The following is a 6,006-nucleotide window of genomic DNA, read 5'->3' as shown; positions in this document are numbered from 1 at the left end:
AAGTCCATTCCTGTGTTAGCACCTCTCTCCCTCTGGAGGACTCACTACACACCCTACAATATAAATAGATAAAGCTAGAATCGCGCAGCCTTGATAAGTACTGAAGAAGAGCAGGAGAGTCAAAAGTCCACTGTCTGTCCTCTCCACAGATTCCTTTTGTAAATAAACCAATAAGGAGACACAGGGTTGCCCCAGTGTCATCAAACAAAAAAAGCCAACAAAGTGTCCCCTTTTTAGAGGGGCACAAATAATAAAGAACAAAACCATTAAAAAAAACAAAGGAAACTTATAATTTAAATAATAATATCATTACCCATCTCCACCATGCACTCCAGTCCATGCAGTGCCCACCAGTCGCAGAAGGCCTCAAGCGTCCCGGCAGACACCACGGGCATCGTTTTAGCACCCGCTAGTGGGTGCGTTCCTGGCCGGGGGGCTCCGAAAATCGGAGAATCCCGGAGCGGGACCGGAACCCGGCTCTAACCCGCCCACTGACCCGCCGGCGTGCGCGCGCAGCCCCCGCTGGTGGGAATCCCGCAGCCAGCGGGGTTCCACTTGAAAGTATTTTTTTTGCTTGTTCAGGTCATTAACTGACATGATTAAGGGAATATGTGAGGAGGGGTGGGATTTTATAGCAAACTGGGACTGTTTCCCATACTGGGGGAAACACTCCCAGTTCAAATGGACCTGTTGCAGCTGTCAGCCTGTGGCAGCTGCAAAGGTCCATTTGACAGGAAGGGGGGGAAGACCCTCATTCATTGCAGGAGGCCACTCTGTCACTTGGAACAAAGTTTGGCCTCCACCACCCTCCTCCTGACAATCAAAGTCACCAACCTGCACACTTACCCCGGGGTCCAGAGACATGTACCTACCTTGCGGACCCCCTCAGATGTACATCTTCCGGATGGGGGCCGCCGTAGCTGCAGTCATGACCTCCTCGGAGGGCGAACAGCATCACCAGCCTCACCAGCCTCGCCGTCCATGCTGTCCACCTCTGACACATGGAGCTCCACAAAAGAGTGCTGCACAGCAGGAGGGAGGGCTACCGCAGAGAGAGATGCATCGCAGAGGGCACTACCCTCGCCACAGGGTCGACAGACCGAGGCTCAGCTTCCTGGACCTCTCTGAGCAGCAGTGCACACGGAGGCTCAGAGTCACTCGATATGTAGTCATGGACATCTGCAGCCTCCTTCATGCCAAGCTGCTCCCGGCTGGCCCGAGCACCATCTTCTTACCTGTCGCTGTCAAAGTCACCACTGCCCTCAACAACTTCTCCTCCACATCCTTCCAGGGTGCCACCGGGGACATCGCCGACGTCTCTCAGCCGTCTGCACAAAAGAGCCCTGCAAATACACCTACACCCACTCTGCAGTGACACAATGGGTGGCATCAGTTGTGGGTCTTCATAGTGATCCTCAGGAAAGGGCATTATTGCACAAACCAGACAAGATTCGCAAAGACATGGCAGTAGTGGTGCCAATATAGTATGTAATGTGAGTTGGTCAGAAATTCAATATAAGTAACAACCATGACAAACCCTCAAACACCCTTGTGCATCCCCTTCATGCTCATGACACGTTTGCCTTACGCTGCCTACTGCACATATCTGATGCATGCCCTGTGGCTGCAGCACAGGTAGTGGCAGGTTGAGTGAGGCTGACCATGAAAGAGATGCACGAGAGGGTGAGTATGAGATGGAGCCATGAGATTGTATGAGGATTGGGTTGAGTGGTAGTGGCGGGATGAGTACTGGCGAGGTGAGTAAGTGCAGGTAAGATGAGGATGAGGTTTGAGTGGGTATAAGGGGTGATGTGACAGAGCAGCGTTGGCTGTGCAGAAGGAGGTGTGGGGTGGGGGCGGTGATGTGGCAGATGGAGTGTAGGGGAATGAGTAAGTGTACTCACTTTGGCTGACCTATTGAGGTCATTGGAGCGCCTCCTGCATTGTATACAGGTGCGTGATATGTTGGTGGTGCAGGTGACCTCCTCTGCCACCTCGAGCCAGGCCTTCTTGGTGGCAGAGGCAGGCCGCTTCCTCCCGCCCGCCAGGGGGAAGATCTCTGTCCTCCCCCTCCTCCTCACCCCATGTATTGATACCTGGAGTGAGGCATCATTAAACTGGGAGCAGCCTTCCCCCTGGGCTGCTCCATGCTGTAATTTTTTCTATTTGTTGCAGCATCTGTCAGTGGAGGACTGCCCCTTTAAATAGAGCTCCTCCAGCTGACAGATCTTACTGCGCATGCGCAGCCCGCCCGACACACATATCAGCAGTGGGGAACCCGGAAGACAAGGTAAGTGGATCCAATTGGGCTGCGATCGCGCGGGTGGCTGACTAATTTCACCGGGCGTGTTACCCACGTGCCCAATAGCCCCCCCGCCGCGAACCCACAGCCCTGGTAACATCGAGCCCCACATGTTCCTTCTCCAGGTCTCCATCGGTGCTGGTTGAACTGTTGCGTGTCCCCAGCTTTTTCTGCTTTGTTTCTGATTCCAGTCATTTTATAGTGTTTTTGCTTTTTACACCACAATATTTACCAGTCCCAATGCCTTCAGTAGCATGTCAGGTAGACAACCCCAAATGCACAAGTCATGTATTTGGCCTTCAAAAGGGAACTGGATAAATACTTGAAAAGAAAAAAATTGCAGGGCTATGGGGAAAGGGTGGGGGAGTGGAACTCGCTGGATTGCATAGAGCCGGCACAGACTCAATGGGCCGAATGGCCTCCTTTTGTGTTGTAACCTTTCTATGATTCTATGATTTGCTTTCTCACTGTTTCTATTTGTCTGTTTGTTCCTTCTTCTGTCAGCCTTTCTCTGAAGTAAAAATAACTGCAAGGCATGAGCATTATTTATCTTCCTGGTATTTTACAGTTAATATCCTGATTGCATGTTAGATATTTTTTCTGTTATTGGCCTCTATTCCACATACCTTTCACTAAAATCTGTCACAGTGTCATTTAACTTGTGAACCAATTGGGTTTTTACAACAATCTGGCAGCTTTCATGGTCATTTTTGCTCATAAATGACCAGATTTATTGAATTCAATTTCACAACTTTCCATGGTGTGATTTGAACTCATGACCTCTGGTTGCTAGTCCAATGCCATAATCACTGCAGTACTGTACCCAAAATGTGTGCAATCATACCATTTTATTAATTGTAATTATATTTAGATAAATTATGTAGACTTATTCAAAAAGAATCCCTTAATAGCAAGCAGGGGATTCCAGTTCTGTTCTGCTGTACATAAGGGTTCTTCCTTCTTTGCCATCATTAATGTTTTGGGTGATTGCCCTTTATCAGAAATGTAGACGGTTAGGAGAGCTCCTTCATGGGACTGATCAAAACAAAGGGGGAGGGAGAACAATAGATAAAGTGAAGAAAGCAGATATGCTACCTACTATTACAGAGAGGCAGCTGGTGGGTTTAATAACCTGCAAACTGTTGTTACAATGCTAGAAAAAGATGAAAAGTGCTGGACAGCACTTTGAAATCATCTCAGCCAAGCAGTGAAAAGGCAAAATAAAGACAAAAGGTGATTAAAACAGCTCGAAGGCAGAAGGGAACGCAGTGGAATGTGAACAGGGGAGACCAGAAGGAAGCTGAGCTACTGTTTCTTTTTTTTAAATTTCAAAATATGCTCTATTTCATAAAATTTAAGGATACACACAGTTCAATGTAGATGTCACAATCACAATTTGAAAACAATACTATGCAGATCATACACAATACGATTCCATTATTACAATTTAAAATACAGTACATATCTCATCATACATGTTGTACAATACAAGGAGGGATGGCCTTACACGGTGGCCTTTCCCCATTGAGCCTCGCTTCAATGCATCCCACAGCACGTACTCCTGGACCTTGGAGTGTGCCAGTCGGCAGCACTCGGTTGTGGACACTTCCTTCAGTTGGAAGACCAGCAGGTTTCGGGTGGACCAAAAGGCCTCCTTCTCCGAGTTGATGGTCTTCCAGCAGCAGTTGATATCTGTCTTGGTGTGCGTCCTGGGGAACAGCCCGTATAGCACAGTGTGCTGTGTTACCGAATTGTCAGGGATGAACCGGGACAGATGCCAACGCATCTGTCTCCACACCTTCTGCGTGAAGGGGCAGTGGACCATGGTCTCGTCCTCACTGCAGTCTTGAGGGCAGCTCGTGGTGGTGCTGAGATGCCATGCGTGTAGGAAAGACCGCACAAGCTACATCCTGGTGCCTGTTGGTTAGTTCCGGCGACAAAACGTTCTGCCAAATAGCTTTGACTGTCTGGTTGGGGAATTGCCTGATCGGATCCACCCTCTTGTTTCCCTGCAGGACCTCCAGAACGTTCCATGCCAACCACTGTCTGCGGCCTTGTGGTCGAAAGGGTTCCTCTTCAGGAACTTTTCCACCTGGGACAGGTGGTGTGGTACAGTTCAGCTGGATGGGATGTCCTGCGTCTGCTCGGCCAGTGTGGCCAGACCCAACCTTCTCGGTGTGGAGGACAGGTAGAAACTCAGCATGTAGTGACACTTAGTGCTCACGTTACTGTTTCTTTCTGCTGGATTTGTGCCAGGCCTACAATTCACATTCCACTACGTTATGTCCTGCATCACTGTTTGGGTACATCTCACTGAACTGCTACTCTATCCGTCTGTATTCATATAAATAATAGAGCTTTTGTGTAAGACATGCGCTGGATCACAACTAATTAAATTTACTCATGTTTAGTTCATCTCAAACTGACAAAACAAAATAGTTCCCTGCTTGAAAGATGTAAAAAACAAAGTCCAACTTCATTGACCAGATATATTCTTGAAATATAGAAATCTACAGCATGCTTGTGATTCATCAGATTAATTTACACCATGATTGGTCAACTGTGTTAGAGTGTTTGGATTGGTTACATAACTTTAATGCGGCCAGTCTAGAAAGATGGCTTTCTATAGTTAGACCGTTTTTCTAAAGTTATAATTTCGAGAATCTACCTTTCACAAAACAGGGATCAAAAGGTGAGTTGCAGAATTTGATAGCTATTGCCCTCCTTTAAACAAAAAGAGTACAGCTATATTGGAGATAATTCTATTCTGAATTTGACACAGTGCCTATCTTGTTGCAGAAGTTTCATTATTTATACATCTCTTGATAAGCATAGGATAGCAAGGCAGTGCGAACTAAGCAGCACAGTAACCCAGGAGATGATCACATGTGCTGCTTTAAGACTCCTCTCCTAATGAATCACTTGCAGTCAGATTGCAGATTCACTTACTGTGTTCCTTTGATGAGAATTAACTTCTTGAAGAAAAATGCCTTTGGGTACCACAGACCCATAGTGTTTGATTTTCTGCACCATAGCATATTTTATGAGGATAATGCAGCTACAATGAAGGTGGACTGTATTCACTGAGAAAGAAAAACAGTTCAGCAAGATCAATTTGAACACAATGGATTTTGAATTACATAAGCAATGAATGGTAAGTTCTGAAATAAATAAGCATACTAATTATTTTATTTTTAAAAGAATTATTCCTTAAATTCCCAAAGTTTCTATTTATTTTAATGTCCCTATCGGAGGTCGTTCTTGTCATGCGACCGGGAGAGTAGAATGGTCTGGACTACAGATGTCTGTCTCCTTGATTATAAACAATGCTGCTCCCTGATTGCCTGACAGGTGGGTGCATTGTAAGACAACGAAAAGGCTATGTGTTATTTGTTCAAGCATCTGTAAAATTATCATGGCTAGATTTTTTTTTGAATTCCCATGTTTGCTATCAAATATTTTAGTATAATCTGTATCATTTGTAAATCTGTAAATATCAAAGTCAGTAGCAAATTTGATATCCATATAGAAAGCTTTACTCAGAATGTGACATTGTTGTGTAATTTAGTTACATCATTGCCCTGCTGCTAAAAACTTTCACTGGCAAAGTTTTAAATTTTTTTTCCTACTTTGTGAATTTTGTGTTTGTCAAGGCAAGGAATGCTGGCCCTGGGGCATGGAAAACTTTCATTTTAGGCAGCAAC

This window comes from Heptranchias perlo, chromosome 1, assembly GCF_035084215.1.
Source record: "Heptranchias perlo isolate sHepPer1 chromosome 1, sHepPer1.hap1, whole genome shotgun sequence".
In the NCBI taxonomy this organism is placed as follows: domain Eukaryota; kingdom Metazoa; phylum Chordata; class Chondrichthyes; order Hexanchiformes; family Hexanchidae; genus Heptranchias; species Heptranchias perlo.
Note: the sequence above shows the minus strand (reverse complement) of the source record.